The sequence below is a fragment of the Manis pentadactyla genome, chromosome X (assembly GCF_030020395.1).
Source record: "Manis pentadactyla isolate mManPen7 chromosome X, mManPen7.hap1, whole genome shotgun sequence".
NCBI classification, from domain to species: Eukaryota; Metazoa; Chordata; class Mammalia; order Pholidota; family Manidae; genus Manis; species Manis pentadactyla.
Window position 1 is genome coordinate 56,095,796 of NC_080038.1, and position 18,314 is coordinate 56,114,109.

General features: G+C 44.3%; 1 protein-coding gene across 1 annotated transcript in view; it reads right to left on the reverse strand.

The window, feature by feature from the left end:
- The window catches only part of ARHGEF9 (Cdc42 guanine nucleotide exchange factor 9), a 426,451-nt gene extending 414,254 nt beyond the window's left edge, over positions 1–12,197 (reverse strand). The window contains exon 1 of the mRNA XM_057495889.1: positions 11,712–12,197. The gene's annotated coding sequence lies outside the window, so the exon portion shown is untranslated. The remainder of the gene's footprint in view (positions 1–11,711) is intronic.
- Positions 12,198–18,314: the final 6,117 nt, after the last annotated feature.

The window sequence follows — 18,314 nt, forward strand, 5'->3', positions numbered from 1 at the left end:
AGCTCTAGTAATCCACACCGGGAGCACAGACACATATTGCATGGTGTGCCGGATATTACAGAAATGGAAAAGTGAAATCTGTGAGTGGGTCCCCGCAACCGGCTCCCCTGGGACAAAAGAAAAGCAAGTGATTTTTGAAAGTCTTAAAGGGACAGGGGCCTCACAGCTGGACGGGAGTGTCCTGGCACGCTCAGCCAAGCAGCTAGGAATCCCGGGGAACATCAGGCACCCTAGGCCCCTAGGAGGCAATGCAGCCCTGAGGCCCCTCACGGTGATAAACAGCCTGCCAGTCATTCCCCCTCCAGTGCGGCCCTGCCAGGGCGGCCGAGCAGCCGCGGGTGCGCACACAGCGGTGGGGCAGCCTAGGAGCAGCCATGCCCACAGCAACCAAACAGAATCTTCAGCCAGCTCGCAGCCGCCCAGGCCAGACCCAGAGGCCACCGCCGCCACGCAACTGCCCGACACAGGCAGAGGAAACTGGGGCAAGGCACAAAGGGGTGCTGTTCTCACAGGAGAGCACACCCAGTGAGCCTGCCACTCCCTGCAGGGCTCTGGGCTACCCTGATGGTGACCCCGCCTATGGAAGCTTAGGAGATTAATCCGGAGTCTGTGCCAGGTATGTGGATAACCGACAAAGGCAGCAGAGAAGGGGAAGGCGACCAGAAAGCAGGAAAGGACTTTGTTCTCCCAGCTGACACATGTGCTACCTACCTACAACTACCTCTATCACCATGAAAAGGCAGAAGAGTCCAGTCCAGAATTACCCAGCCAGTCCCCGAGAGAGGGCCTGGGGAGATAGACTGAACCAATCTTCCGGGAAAAAATTCAAAATAAAGGTCATAACCATGCTGATGGAGAAGCAGAGAAATATGCAAGAGCTAAAGGATCAAGTTAGGCGGGAGAATACACAAATAAAACAATCTCTGGAAGGACTTAAGAGCAGAATGGATGAGGTGCAAGATGCTGTTAATGGAATAGAAATCAGAGAACAGGAACACAGAGAAGCTGAGGCAGAGAGAGATAAAAGGATCTCCAGGAATGAAAGAATATTAAGAAAATTGTGTGACCAATCCAAATGGAACAATACTCTCATTATAGGAGTACCAGAAGAAGAGAGAGAAAAAGGGATAGAAACTGTCTTTGAAGAAATAATTGCTGAAAATTTCCCCAAATTGGGGGAGGAAATAGTCTCTCAGACCATGGAAGCCCACAGAACTCACAACACAAGGGACCCAAGGAGGACACCACCAAGACATATAATAATTAAAATGGCAAAGATCAAAGACAAGGACAGAGTATTAAAGGCAGCCAGAGAGAGAAAAACAGTCACCTAAAAAGGAAAACCCATCAGGCTATCATCAGACATCTCAACAGAAACCTTACAGGCCAGAGGAGAATGGCATGATATATTCAATGCAATGAAACAGAAGGGCCTTGAACCAAGAATACTGCATCCAGCACAACAAGCATTTAAATATGAAGGAGGGATTAAACAATACCAATACAAGCAAAAGTTGAGGGAATTTGCCTCCCACAAACCACCTCTACAAGATATTCTAAAGGGATTGCTCTAGATGGAAGCACTCCTAAGTCTAAATAGATGTCAACAGGAAAAATAAAATCACAACAAAGAAAGCAGACCAACCAAATACTAACTAAAGGCAAAAAATAAAATCAACTACTCAAAAAAGCAGTCAAAGGAAACACAAAACAGCACAAAATAAAACACCTAACATACAAAGAATGGAGGAGGAAAGCTTGGGAAGATGGCGGCGTGAGTAGAGAAGCAGAAATCTCCTCCCAAAACAACATATATCTATGAAAATATAACAAAGACAACCCTTCCTAGAATAAAGACCAGAGGACACAGGACAATATCCAGACCACATCCGCACCTGAGAGAACCCAGCGCCTCGCGCGAAGGGGGTGAGATACAAGCCCCGGCCCCGCGGGAGCCGAGCGCCCATCCCCCCAGCTCCCGGCGGGAAAAGAGCAGGCAGAGCGGGAGGGAGACGGAGCCCAGGACTGCCGAACACCCAGCCCCCGCCATCCAGGCCAGAGCGCAGACACACTGCGTGCTCAGGGGGCCCTGGATGCTAGGGAAACAGGGCAGCAAGACCGGTGAGCGGGCACCGGAGGCCGGGCGCCGGAGGACATAAGAAAAGCGCGCGACCATTTTTCTTTTTTTTTTTTTTTGCTTTTTTGCTGTTTTGTTTTGGCGAGCGCTTTTTAGAAGTCTTAAAGGGATAGGGACCCCAATACTAGGGAAACAGGGCAGAAAGACCGGTGAGCAGAGGCCTGAGGCTGGCACTGGAGAATAAAGAAAAACAAACGACCACCTTTTTTTTTTTTTAATTTAAAAATTTTTTTCTTTCTTTTTTTTTTTTTTTGGTGGTCGTTGTTTTCTTTTGGCGGGTGCTTTTTGGAAGTCTTAAAGGGACAGGGCGGGTCACTTAATCCAGAGGTAGGGAATCCGGGGATCTCTGGGCACCCTAACCCCTGGGCTGCAGGGAGCAGGGAGGACCCTTACGGAGATAAATAGCCTCCCAGCAGCTCCTGCTCCAACGCGACTCCACCATCTTGGAGTAGCTGCCCGTGCCAGGCCACGCCCACAGCAACAGCGGAGATTAACTCCATAGCAGCTGGGCAGGAAGCAGAAACCCTGTCTGTGCGCAGCTGCGCAGCATAAGCCACTAGAGGTCGCTGTTCTCCCAGGAGAGGAGGGCCACAAACCAACAAGAAAGTAAGTCCTTCCAGCTGTCACTCATCCCAGCTCTGCAGACTATTCCTATCACCATGAAAAGGCAAAGCTACAGGAAGACAAAGATCACAGAGACAACACCAGAGAAGGAGACAGACCTAACCAGTCCTCCTGAAAAAGAATTCAAAATAAGAATCATAAACATGCTGACAGAGATGCAGAGAAATACGCAAGAGAAATGGGATGAAGTCCGGAAGGAGATCACAGATGCCAGAAAGGAGATCGCAGAAATGAAACAAACTCTGGAAGGGTTTATAAGCAGAATGGAAAGAATGCAAGAGGCCATTGATGGAATTGAAATCAGAGAACAGGAACGCATAGAAGCTGACATAGAGAGAGACAAAAGGATCTCCAGGAATGAAACAATATTAAGAGAACTGTGTGAACAATCCAAAAGGAACAATATCCGTATTATAGGGGTCCCAGAAGAAGAAGAGAGAGGAAAAGAGATGGAAAGTATCTTAGAAGAAATAATTGCTGAAAACTTCCCCACACTGGGGGAGGAAATAATCGAACAGACCACGGAAATACACAGAAACCCCAACAGAAAGGATCCAAGAAGGACAACACCAAGACACATAATAATTAAAATGGCAAAGATCAAGGATAAGGAAAGAGTGTTAAAGGCAGCTAGAGAGAAAAAGGTCACCTATAAAGGGAAACCCATCAGGCTAACATCAGACTTCTCAATAGAAACCCTACAGGCCAGAAGAGAATGGCATGATATATTTAATACAATGAAACAGAAGGGCCTTGAACCAAGGATACTGTATCCAGCACGACTATCATTCAAATATGATGGTGGGATTAAACAATTCCCAGACAAACAAAAGCTGAGGGAATTTGCTTTCCACAAACCACCTCTACAGAACATCTTACAGGGACTGCTCTAGATGGGAGCACTCCAAGAAAGAGCACAGCACAAAACACCCAACATATGAAGAATCGAAGAGGAGGAACAAGAAGGGAGAGAAGAAAAGAATCTCCAGACAGTGTATATAACAGCTCAATAAGCGATCTAAGTTAGGCAGTAAGATACTAAAGAGGCTAACCTTGAACCTTTGGTAACCACGAATTTAAAGCCTGCAATGGCAATCAGTACATATCTTTCAATAGTCACCCTAAATGTTAATGGGTTGAATACACCAATCAAAAGACACAGAGTAACAGAATGGATAAAAAAGCAAGACCCATCTATATGCTGCTTACAAGAAACTCAACTCAAACCCAAAGACATGTACAGACTAAAAGTCAAGGGATGGAAAAACATATTTCAAGCAAACAACAGTGAGAAGAAAGCAGGGGTTGCAGTACTGATATCAGACAAAATAGACTTAAAACAAAGAAAGTAACAAGAGATAAAGAAGGACACTACATAATGATAAAGGGCTCAGTCCAACAAGAGGATATAACCATTCTAAATATATATGCACCCAACACAGGAGCACCAGCATATGTGAAACAAATACTAACAGAACTAAAGGGGGATATAGACTGCAATGCATTCATTCTAGGAGACGTCAACACACCACTCACCCCAAAGGATAGATCCACTGGGCAGAAAATAAGTAAGGACACGGAAGCACTGAACAACACAGTAGAGCAGATGGACCTAACAGACATCTATAGAACTCTACATCCAAAAGCAACAAGATATACATTCTTCTCAAGTGCACATGGAACATTCTCAAGAATAGACCACATACTAGGCCACAAAAAGAGCCTCAGAAAAATCCAAAAGATTGAAATCCTACCAACCAACTTCTCAGACTACAAAGGTATAAAACTAGAAATAAATTGCACAAAGAAAACAAAAAGTCTCACAAACACATGGAGGCTTAACGATATGATCCTAAATAATCAATGGATCAATGACCAAATTAAAACAGAGATCAAGCAATATATGGAGACAAATGACACAACAGCACAATGCCCCAACTTCTGTGGGACACAGCGAAGGCAGTTCTAAGAGGAAAGTATAAGCAATCCAGGCCTATTTAAAGAAGGAAGAACAATCCCAAATGAATAGTCTAAAGTCACAATTATTGCAACTGGAAAAAGAAGAACAAATGAGGCCCAAAGTCAGCAGAAGTGGGGGCAGAATAAAGACCAGAGAAGAAATAAACAAAATTGAGAAGAGTGAAACAAAAGAAAAAAATCAATGAAATCAAGAGCTGGTTCTTTGAGAGAATAAACAAAATAGATAAGCCTCTAGTCAGACTTATTAAGAGAAAAAGAGAATCTACACAGATCAACAGAATCAGAAATGAGAAAGGAAAAATCATGATGGAACCCACAGAAATACAAAAAATTATTAGAGAATACTATGAAAATCTATATGCTAACAAGCTGGAAAACCTAGAAGAAATGGACAACTTCCTAGAAAAATACAACCTTCCAAGACTGACCAAAGAAGAAACAGAAAATCTAAACAGACCAATTACCAGCAAAGAAATTGAATCGGTAATCAAAAAAATACCCAAGAACAAAACCCCTGGACCAGACGGTTACACCGCTGAACTTTATCAGACATATAGAGATGACATAGTACCCATTCTCCTTAAAGTTTTCCAAAAAATAGAAGAGGAGGGAATACTGCCAAACTCATTCTATGAAGCCAGCATCACTCTAATACCAAAATCAGGCAAAGACCCCACCAAAAAAGAAAATTGCAGACCAATATCCATGATGAACATAGATGCAAAAATATTCAACAAAATATTAGCAAACCAAATTCAAAAATACATCAAGAGGATCATACAGCATGATCAAGTGGTATTCATCTCAGGGATGCAAGGATGGTACAACATTTGAAAATCCATCAACATCATCTACCACATCAACAAAAAGAAGGACAAAAACCACATGATCATCTCCATAGATGGTGAAAAAGCATTCGACAAAATTCAACATGCATTCATGATAAAAACTCTTAACAAAATCGGTATAGAGGTCAAGTACCTCAACATAATAAAGGCCATATATGCCAAACACACAGCCAACATCATACTTAACAGTAAGAAGCTGAAAGCTTTTCCTCTAAGACTGGGAACAAGACAGGGATGCCCACTCTCCCCACTGCTATTCAACATAGTACTGGAGGTCCTAGCCACGGCAATTAGACAAAACAAAGAAATACAAGGCATTCAGATCAGTAAAGAAGAAGTCAAACTGTCACTATTTGTAGATGACATGATACTGTACATAAAAAACCCTAAAGACTCCACTCCAAAACTACTAGAACTGATATCGGAATTCAGCAAAGTTGCAGGATACAAAATTAACACACAGAAATCTGTGGCATTTCTATACACTAATGATGAACTAGCAGAAAGAGAAATCAGGAAAACAATTCCATTCACAATTTCATCAAAAATAATAAAATACCTAGGAATAAACCTAACCAAGGAAGTGAAAGACCTATACCCTGAAAACTACAAGACCCTCTTAAGAAAAATTAAAGAGGACACTAACAAATGGAAACTCATCCCATGTTCTGGCTATGAAGAATTAATACTGTCAAAATGGCCATCCTCCCTAAAGCAATCTATAGATTCAATGCAATGCCCATCAAAATACCAACAGCATTCTTCAACAAACTGGAACAAATAGTTCTAAAATTCATATGGAACCACAAAAGACCCTGAATTGCCAAAGCAATCCTGAGAAGGAAGAATAAAGTAGGGGGGATCTCACTTCCCAACTGTAAGCTCTACTACAAAGCCACAGTAATCAAGACAATTTGGTACTGGCACAAGAACAGACCCACATACCAGTGGAACAGAATAGAGATTCCAGGTATTAACTCAAACATATACGGTCAATTAATATATGATAAAGGAGCCAAGGACACACAATGGGGAAACGACAGCCTCTTCAACAGCTGTTGTTGGCAAAACTGGACAGTTACATGTAAGAGAATGAAACTGGATCATTGTCTAACCCCATACAAAAAAGTAAACTGGAAATCGATCAAAGGCCTGAATGTAAATCATGAAACCATAAAACTCTTAGAAAAAAACATAGGCAAATGTCTCTTAGACATAACCATGAGTGACTTCTTCATGAACATATCTTCTTGGGCAAGGGAAACAAAAGGAAAAATGAACAAGTGGGACTACATCAAACTGAAAAGCTTCTGTACAGCAAAGGACACCATCAATAGAACAAAAAGGCATCCCACAGTATGGGAGAATATATTCATAAATGACAGATCTGATAAAGGGTTGATATCCAAAATACATAAAGAGCTCATGTACCTCAACAAACAAAAAGCAAATAATCCAATTAAAAAGTGGTCAGAGGAGCTGAACAGTTCTCTAAAGAAGAAATTCAGATGGCCAACAGACACATGAAAAGATGCTCCACATCACTAGTCACCAGAGAAATGCAAATTAAAACCACAATGAGATATCATCTCCCACCAGTGAGGATGGCCACCATCCAAAAGACAAACAACAACAAATGTTGGCGAGGTTGTGGAGAAAGGGGAAACCTCCTATACTGCTGGTGGGAATGTAAACTAGTTCAACTATTGTGGAAAGCAGTATGGAGGTTCCTCAAAAAACTCAAAACAGAAATACCATTTGACCCAGGAATTCTACTCCTAGGAATTTACCCTAAGAACGCAGCATCCCAGTTTGAAAAAGATATATGCACCCCTATGTTTATTGCAGCACTATTCACAATAGCCAAGAAATGGAAGCAACCTAAGTGTCCATCAGTAGATGTACGGATAAAGAAGATGTGGTACATATACACAATGGAATATTATTCAGCCATAAGAAGAAAACAAATCCTACCATCTGTAACAACCTGGATGGAGCTAGAGGGTATTATGTTCAGTGAAATAAGCCATGTGAAGAAAGACAAGTATCAAATGATTTCACTCATCTGTGGTGTATAAGAACAAAGGAAAAACTGAAGGAGCAAAGCACCAGAAGACTCACAGAACCCAAGAATGGACTAACAGTTACCAAAGGGAAAGGGACTAGGGAGAATGGGTGGGAAGGGAGGGATAAGGGGGGTAAAAAAGAAAGGGGGCATTATGATTAGCATGTATAATGTGGGCGGGGGGCACAGGAGGGCTGTGCAACACAGAGAAGACAAGTAGTGATTCTACATCTTACTACGCTGATGGACACTGACTGCAGTGGTGAATGTCGGGGGCACTTGGTAATGGGGGGTGTTTAATAAACATAATGTTCCTCATGTAATTGTAGAGTAATGATACCAAAATAAAAGAAAATTTAATAATACACATCACTATTAACTATAGACAGTTAAGCGCTAAGTAAATTGGGGATGGAGTGGTGTACATTGGATGCTAGGAAAGGAAAGATGAAGACGGCTCTGGTATTCACTGGATAAATACAAGGCAAACAGCTTGGGAGCTGCACTCTGCAACTAGAAAGAGAAAACAATGCCCCAACATGGCTGGTGTTAAGGGCAGAGCAATGGTCACTAGAAATATGAGAAGTGTTGATTGAGGATGGAAAGCGTTTGTTGTGGTTTTAAGCCTTCAGTTCAAAGTAAATCCCAGCCTTATTACTTAAATTCTGGACAAAGTCTCTTAGTCTAAAATAGGTTCATCCATAGAGGATTCAAATTTTATCTTTCATAGATCTTTAGAGCTAGAAAGGACTGATGAATCATTGAGGCCAATCTCCCCTACTCCCATACTACAGGTACAAAAACTGAAGCTCAGAGAGGGAAAGGGACTTGATAGAAACAGTCTCCTGACTCCCAGGCCAAGGTTCTTTCCATTTCTGCAGCAGGTCTGGCTGTACTTCTTCAATATCACTACCTCCACCTCAGAAACCTGTATCTACTCTTGAACCCATTCGTGGTCTCCAAACTCTTCTTCTGAGTGGTGTTCATCATTGACTCAAGTCACATGACCTAGAAGATTTTTGCCTTTCCCTGCCTTTCCCCAACTACCTACTATGCCCTCTGCCCATCAGCCTTTGACAGTCAGTGTGAATTACATTTTATCTACTTGCCACTTCTTCCACCATCCCTCAGCAGGCAACAAAGCTGGCCACCCTGGCTCCTAGCAAAGGGCCATATGCATGCACAGGTCATTGGTAGATATCCCAAGAATGGCCCACTCCAGCCCTGTATTGTTTATTCTCCACTGGCGTGGGGAGGCACTATCTACCATCAGCAGGCCGTTTGCTAAATGAAGTCCCCCAAGATGGAGGTACTGCCATGCCTTGAATGTCTGAGGAGAATGGAGAATAGGTAAGGCATTTTCATTACAGGAGGCTTTACTCAGTGTCATGGTTATTTACTCACCAGCACTGCCCAGATCACAAAGCAGGCCTGACTGCTACTGTTTTTACAGAAGCAAGTCCAGAATGCCTGGGTCTGGTGTTCAAAGGCTTCCTTAGCACGCTCAACTTCTATTTCCCAGTTTTGCCTCAGCAGTCACACTAGCCATTAGCTGTACCCTGCTCATCCAGCATCTCCTTACCTCCATTAAGGCACATGTGTTATTTTCTTGCCCAGGAAAGCTGTCCCACCTCTGCTGTCCTGCTCTGTTAGTGTAAACCCTACCCAGACCCCTTGAAGGCTCACAACAAGTCCTTTTTGACAACACACTGAAACCAGAAACACTCATCTAACATCAGGACACCCTAAAGCTGCAGGCCTCAGGAGGTAGGCTGAGCTGCCCTAGGTGAACAGCTGAGATTACATCCAAGGGTTCCCAAACTGCTAGTCCAGTGTATTTGTCACTGTTTTACATGGCTTCTGCCTTTTCTGTACCTTCCCCAAAGCAACTTACTGCCTCATAATATCATTTATGGTTCTTGTAGCCACCTTTCCCATGACAGACTTGAAGCACCCTAAGGGCAGGAGCCTATTTTATCCCATCTTCTCTACCCTCATCTCCAATTACTCAACACAGTGTACCACACCAACAGATGCTCTTTACTTTTACACAACAGGCCAGGGTAATTGCTTTGGCAGTGACCAAGAAGCAATGCAGCTGCTATAGGAAAATCCAAATGACATCAAAGGCGGCCCTGTGTTTTTACCCTTCAGAGATTTTGGCTGTTTGGAAACACTGCAGCCATTCAAAATCTGTCTTAGTTGAATAGACACAGAGTCACATATCAGCCAATGATAGAGAGCAGCACTGTAGTTCCCCTGCAGGGGCCCATAATCAAGATACTAAGGAGCTGACTCTACAACTCCCATAAACAAGAGTGTGCAAGAAACCAAAGCCTAGTTTGCTTCTTTTAGTTTTTTACTTTTGCTGGTCAAAGGGATCTCATGAGATAACCTAATGAACTCTAACTTTACAGATGGGGTCTTGGGGTCTAGAGACATTCTGGGACTTCCCTAAAGTCAAAACATGACTGGGTGACAAAATCTCAATTTCTTGTTCAAGCCTCCTTCAGCTGCACCAAATCAATAGGTGATTGTCACCAACCTCATCTTAACCTGAGATCAGAAAGAGCTTCAGCTTAGATTAGCTGAGTGTCTCCTTTCACAAGATAAGAAGTGCCTATTTTTTTGTTTCAAACATCCTGTCTTTGACTACCAGGCTACCCCTACCCTCACGCGTCCTCTTCTTGTCAAGGGAAGGTGTCTCCAGCTGTCCACACTGAACCAATCTAGACTTTCAAAAGCTCAGCCTTCTCTTGAGGTACCCAGCTAGAATAATTATCCTGGAGTTAAATGTGCATTTCTGCCAACCTGGTGGTTACCCAGAGAGGCTGCTTTTGCAAGCTAAGTATAACCATTTCTTGCTAAGCTGAGCCTTCAACTCAGGGAATCACAGCATGGGTACAGTGAAAAGTCTGGACCTGAGATCCCCTTAGGGTCTCAGGTTCTTTCTGCTTTAAAAAATAATTCCTGATCCCTTAATTTAGGATTTTGAATGCTCAAGGTCTGAAGAATCCTGTTAGTCACATAGCACAAATCTCCACAAGGCCTGAGTATCCCCCACAATACAGAAGTCACGGTCTTTTCTGCTTAAGGGCCTCTAGTGACTCCAATACCTCCCAGCCATTCCATCCCATTATTTAACAAATCTAAGCCTTCCTAAGTGTTAAGTGGAATAATTTATGTAAAGTACTTAGCAAAGTGCCTGATACAGAGTAAAAGCACTCTTCCCTCCCTATTAGAAAGTGCTTCCTTATAGTAAGCTTAATTCTTCCTCCCGGTGGCTTCAACCCTGCTGAATTCCCACCTATCCTGGGTTCTCCTTTCTGGGTCCACACAGGACAAACATAATCATTATTCACATTACGGACAGCTTTGCAGACATTTGAAGAGAGCACCCCTGCTCTGCTAACCCTTCCCTCAACATGATTCACTGAAAGTAGACAATACATCCATCTAGATTTCATTTTCCTGCAAATAGGCAGCTTAAGATCAGCCTCACTTCCCACAAAAAGGTGACGTTTGTCACCTACCAGACATTGTCACCACATCTCTGCCTGGAGAGTTGGGCCCACAAAAGTGCACTTACCCTGTAGCCTCACGCCCCTTACACCTCAAACAATGAGTGAGCAAGCTCAACACCTCAGGGCAGCCAAGTGTTGAAGTGACCAGTGCATAAGGTCAGGCCCTCAGGGGATCCAACAGCTTTCTCCTTCCATTGGTAGCTTCCCCACCCCTCTAACCTTGGCTCCCCACCTCCCCCAACTTCTCTCTTCCCTATTTCCCCATCCCATCCCCACAGAAAGACTCTTGAGGAGTGGGTAAGGTTTTGCCCCCACATCCCTAAATCCGTAAACTAGCTTGGTGACCCATACAAACTGTCCGTTGGGCCTTGAGTTGCACCCCCGCTCAATCCCCTATCCTGGAGTCCCCAGTGGTCTTCATATCGCTCCCCAAGTAGCTCCAGTCTCTGCCACTTTCCTCAAGCTCCTGAAAAACTTAGCTGGTCCAAGGGCAGCACCGGCAGCTTCAGCAGGGAGTGAGCTGCGGGAGTTACCTTACAAGAGGTGAGCGGCGGCAAACGGCAGCGCTTCGTCTTCGGCCAACTGGACCAGCGACAGGGTAGGTCCCCACCTAGGCTGCGCTCTCTCGGCCACGCTGTGCCACGAGGCGGTCAGGGCCACGAGCGGCAAACTGGCAGGAGGTTCCGCGTCCCGCGCAGCTTGGATCGAGAAAGATCCACTGACCGGAGGTCCAGCTAACGGGCAGGTAGGCGGCGGCTGGCGTAACCCTGGCGGCTTCGGACGGAGTGCCACTGCATCAGAGCGTCGCTGGTCGCCGCCTCGCTAGACCAAGCGAGAGAACGGCCGTGTTGCTCAGATAGCCCCTGGCTCCCAGCCGCGCCTTGCCGGGCTGCGGCCGCCCCCAGGAAGTTATGCGCGCCCCTTAAGAGTGCTGGCGGAGATGCACGAGGCTCCAGCTAAAGACCCAGGAGGCCTTCATTCAACGGAGCTGCTCCCGTCTGCTGCCCCTCCTCAGCGACTAGCTGCCGGGACTGCGAGTTCTTCGGGTCACAATTGGCGGAAGATGGAGCCTCAAGCGTAGGGGGAGGGGGCTTGAGGGAGGGGAGGGGCCTCAACTCTAAAGTTCAAATCGGAACTCTGCAGTCGGCGGGGAGGAGGTTGGCCCAAGGCCAATACACAATCCCTCCCGAGTTCCCCAGAGGCGCACTAGGGCGACCTCGCTATTCCCGATGGAGGCGGGAGCACTGGAGAGAGGGTACTTGTCGCAGCAAAGGCGGGTCGACCTCACTGCGTGCTAATGCCACTTCCCTCCCCCTGGCTGCCTGCTCGAGTTGGGTAGTCGGATTTGGTCGGCCATTCTCCTATTTATAACCCAAACATTTCATCAGCCTAATTGCTGCGCTCCTGGGAGCAAACAGTAGGGACCACGGGGTAATGGGGCCCTCCCTTTTGCAGGCCATGCAAAGGGACCACCTACACCCTCCTCCAGAGCATCCCTCAGAGCGCCACACCCTCACCTCCTGCCTCTGTCTTGCGCCCCAGGGGAGGCCCGGCTGAGTTACAAGGAATGGGAGGATAGGGTGGGAGGGCGCGACCGACTGTCGACAACCTTTTTCCTGCACTCTTCACAATTTCCCGATTGTGACACCCCCAGGAGAGCAGATTTCCCCCAAGTTAATCGCAGCTTCCATTTTTCTAACTCCGCGACGTTTTTTATTAGCTCTGTAATCACAGCTAACAACCAACAAGCCCGGGGCAGTTGAGAAAAGACAGGTTTAGTGTGCTGTGGGCCCAGGAACTTGAATGGTGCCTTCCCTCAGCTCCTGTCAGGTGTGTACTAACACGAAGGAGCAGTGCCTCCTTGAGATCAGGCCTCCTGGCTGGGAATCCCGCACTTGAGCCCTTGCTTGCTAGGTGGGAGGGACTGACTTCAGAATTTTCCAGAAGGGTGTAATGGACACGCCTATGTTTTTAAATAGAGGAATCAGGCTAATCAGCCAGGCAATTATACTAAGATAGCTGTACAACATGCCAGAGGTAAAAAAAAACCCACACTGATCACTTAAGCATTCTAAAAATAGTGCACAGTGGAGGCACTTGTTTGAGACAACACTGCCCTGGTAAGACTTTGTCGAAATTCTGCCCTAAGACAGAAAAGCAACCACCAGTGACAAGTTTATCCTATAAAATTGTCATGGAGGTGCCAAGTAGGGCCTGGCTTCCAGGTTAGCCTGTCAGCTTTGTGCAGAAGCCAGATCTGGGGCTTCCCTCACATCTCACTCCACCTACCTTCCTACGTCTCACAGCCTCCTTCCGCACCTAGTCTTCCTGCCAGGGTATGTAGTAGCTGATGGAAGATGAAAAGACCCTGCCACCTCCAAACTGAGAGGGAAACCTTGAGCAGGGCACTTCACTGTGATCTTGGAGCCTCAGTATTCTTCATCTGTCAAATGACCATAATAAGAAGACCTTCTTCACAGTCTTTCAGAAATGATTCAGTGGGTTGATCTATGTCTGGCCCATAATCTGAGCTCTGTGTTTGTTCCCCTTCCTCTTTCAAAATGGAAGAAAGAGAACCCTCAATGCCCTGTTGCCATCCATAGCTCATTACTCTTGATGAAGGCAGAGTCAGACATCGGTACTTAACTGTACTCTGAGGGAAAGGGCCTGGCCTTCTGCTTTAGAAGCAGGACGCTTTATTCTTTCTACAGTGCCTGTCTCGATGAGCTCAGATTGGAAGATTGCAAAACAAGGGCCAGCTCTTCCTATATGGTATATGTAGTGGCAGGCCCACATTTGACAATGCAGACAAGAATCATATTTTGATTGCTATAATTATTCCTTGTCATCATACTCACCACAATAATAGCAACAATAATAATGTCTGTGCTAGGTAACACAATAACAACCATAACAATGTCTATGCTGGTAATAGTGCCTCTACAACAGGAAAGGAGACAGAGATGGGCACAGGAAGATTAAGTTTTTCTGAGATAGGCTTTTCTAGATTCTGCCCATGTGTAAATATAATCTCAGAAACTTTGATCACAAAGGACTGCTCAAAAGGTTATTTCATCCAGCTCCATGCCTCCCAATAGGGCCTCACCATAAGAATAACTCCTGTTTCAATCTTCTGAGAGAAAGACACCCATTCAAGAAGTAAACAAATATTCACTGGACACCTATGCCAGGAAGCAAAGTGGCTAGGTCCCATGGATGACACAAAAATGGACAAGGCACAGATCTTGTGCTCAAGGAACACTTGTCATTCCAGGAGATAAATAAGCAAACAGTTGCCCTACCTAGCATCTTCTGCCTCTCATTGTCCCAGAAACTATAGAAAATCGGACTAACATTTGCAAGCAAATTGCCACTACACAATTTTCCTATCAAGAGCCAAGCAGCGTGTACATTCTATATTCCCAAGCCTTTCACCACAGCTTGGTTACTACTAACAAGGGTTCACTGGATATGAACTTCTTTAGCTGTATTTAATACAGCAAGCTATTGTTTCTAATGAGCTGTTGAGAACAGTGCTGAACAGGCCTTGATCTTGTTTCTGAACTCCATAACATAATTGGTGTTATCAAAAGAAAAACCCTAGCCCTAGTTCTTACCTCTCATACTACCAGCTTCCTCCCAGGTCCATTCCTGCATCTTATACCTTTCATCAGCCTTAAAATTTGTACCTTTTGTGATAGGCTGAATACTGACTTGCCAAAAGATGTCCACATCCTAAACCCTGGGACTTGTGTATATGTTACCTTACATGATAAAAGGACTTTGCAGATGTAATTAAGGATCTTGAGATAGGAAAATTATCCTGGATTATCCAGGTGGGTCCTAAATGCACTCACATGTATCCTTATAAAAGGAAACACAGGAAGATTTTACACAGAGAGAATAAAATGATATGAAGATGGAACAGAGAGAGATTTAAAAATGCTGACCCTGAAGATTGGACGGATGAGGCCACAAGTCAAGGAATGCCAACTGCCACCAGAAGCTGGAAGAAGCAAGAAACAGATTCTCCCCCATAGCCTTCAGAAGGAAGGCCACCCTAACACCTTGATGTTCACCCCATAAAACTAATTTTGGATTTCTGACCTCTAGGATTGTAAGAGAATAAATTTGTGTTAGGTCACTGACCTTGTGGTAATTTGTTATACCAGCTGTAGAAAATGAATACACTTTTATGGTAGTCATATTTAATTCTGTCTTATCTAGTTGTTATCTGTGTCCTTGCTACAACTCCTTACTGGGAAGCGAACAACAATGCCCAGCAAAGGGCACTGAATAAATGCCAACTTACTGGACAACTAACTGAATGAATGAACAAATCAATGCCAAATCAGGAAAGTAGTCAAAGGGATGGTATGGGGAGAGAGTGCCTAGCTCATTGTAACCCATATTTATTGCGGCTACACCTTAACAGGTGCGCTGGGTTAAGTTGGTGTATTTCTTCCTATATAAAGAACTAAACATTATGCAGTTTCTAAACATCCTAAGGGACACTAATTATGCTAAAGCCATTATCTAGAGATCTGTTTTAAACCCCAGCTCTGCCATCAGTTCACTGGTGACCTTGGGTAGGTTATACTCCAACTCAGAGTCTCAGTCTCTCCATCTGGAGCATAAGGAGATTTCTAGACCATCTGGAAGATTTCTTCCAAGACTGCTTCTCAATAGTTCTTAGAATTGCACCACTGCTCTGCCATTTTTACCATCTCCTTTACTTTTACTCTCAGGTGAGGGACCTGAATCAGTGATGGTGATGTTGTAAGTAGGAAGAAAAAAAAAAGAAACGGTGGCACTGGAAGCAAATCATCAGAGCTTTTAAGTCTTCAAAGATGACACAGACAGGCACATGCATTTCTGTGCCTCTGCTCTGGCCTTGGCTACTTCAGTCACCTCACCCAGAGTACTTCACAGCATATGGTCTGACATCACTAATGCCCTCTGGTTTCATTTTCTAGTCATTGGCACAGAATCCTAAGGAAATAAAAACTGCACCAGGGTTGGCTTTCCTAAAACACCCATCTCAAACTGTCATTTGTAGCAGTAAAAATCTACAATGGCTTCCCAATGCTTTAGGAATAGTTTCAAATCCTTTGCAATGCATTTGAGGATTTCTATTATCTAGCCCTGCCTTCTTTTACAAATCCATCATCCCCTGAAGTCTGCTTCAGCTGACATTGCCATATCCTTTCCAAACCTGCTGCTTTTGCAGTACTGTTCCTGCTATTTGAAACACCCCCTCCACCCCCATTCCACTTCTTTTCATCTGCTAAGGAAATCTTATCTATTTTTCAAGGTTTAACTCAAGTGCACTTCTTCCATGAAGCCTTCCCTGACCCCATCTATAAGAATGAAGCACCCCTTCCCTTCCATCTTATTTGTACCAGATTTATTTTATGCATTTTCATTTCTATACACAAAGAGTAGGTTCTTGGTAGGCAGTCAGTAAATCAATCCAAAAAATAAACCCTAACCTTTCCATACTTAAAAATGTCCCGTGTACAGTCTGGAAGTTCCTCACAATGTTAAATACAAAGTCACCAGATGACCTGCAACTCCTCCTAGGTTCAAAGGAACATTACTCATGATAGCTGAAAAGTAGAAACAAACTGAATGTTCATCAATTGAAGAATGGATGAGCAAGACATGGTATATCTGTACAACAGAATATTTTTCAGCCATAAAACAAGGAATGTAGTACAGATACATGCTACAACATGGGTGAACGTTTAAAATATTATGCTAAGTGGAGGAATCCACACAAAAGGCCACATAATTTATGATTACATTTATATGAAATATCCAGAAAGGGCAAATCCATGCAGACAGAAAGTTGATCAGTGGTTGCCAGGGACTAAGGGGAGAAGAGAATGGGGAGCAACTGCTAGTGGCTATGGAGTTTCTTTTTGGGGTGCTGAAAATGTTTTTGAAATAGATAAAGGTGATTGCTGCACAACCCTGAATATACTAATTCCCACTGAACTGTACATTTTAAATGGGTGAATTTTATGATATGCAAATTATACTCAATAAAGGTTTTTTAAAAGAGTATATCATACAAACATAGGTCATAGGATGAGACCAGTATTCCAGGATGGGTTTCCATTTTACCAATAATTCTTACTCACCGTCTAACTTCTTTTTGGCTGGCCCAGTTTCTACCTGGCCTGGGCTTAAACTGCTTGTGACCACCTATATAGCACAATCCCTGTAACTCGGACAAATGTTTCTCCACGAAATCTCAGCTCCTGGTTTTTCTTTGAAGCAGAATGGAGGGTGTTAATGGTGTAAAAGGAACACAGGGCCTCTTCTAGCCCTCCCTTCCCACAAAGACAGCAGGCCTATAACTCAGGCCTGTGCTAGATGGAATCCTGTGTCCAATAACCAGACTTATCTAGGAATCTCTGGGTGTCCCAAGCTGTTTGTCTTCATTTATTAATTCACGCATGCCCGTGCTTGAGAGACAGGCTGCCCACTGCCAACGCAATGCAGAAAAGAGCCCTGGGAGATGGGGATGGAGGGCCAATGGGAGGGAAAGCTCCACAGAAGAGATGGGGATAAATCTTCGTCTGTCTGAGTGTGCTAGTCTGAGAGAGAAGGAGGAAATGAAGGAGGGGACAAACATGCCATATCTTCCTTTGCTGGTGGGAGGGGAGCCATGGTGACTAGAGATATTTGGGCTGGGTCCAATACTTTAGCTAAACTCATGCACCAAATACAAATAACCACCAAATGTCTTTGATGGTATTGAAATGACTCCAGAAGCCACTGCCCTCTCCTTGAACCCAAGAAGACTATGGAATTGGCACCTGGGGAATGGAGAATGTGTAAATTACCTGAGAGATAAACTTCTACCCCTATTTTCCCCCTAAGCTGACCCTTACTGAAACAGACACCTGGTATTCTGGGTTCTCTGGTTAACCAGAAATAGATAACAGCCCCTACTCCATGTTACTCCCATCCCTACCTTCTGTACTTAGACATGTGCAGTCAGACCAAACATTGCTCCCACAGAGTTGTCTAGGAAGCTGGATTGGTTCAAGTTGTAAAAGGACATTTTTGCACGGTAAAAACCTTGGCCTGGGAGTCTGAGAAATTGATTTCAAGTCTTGGTTGTG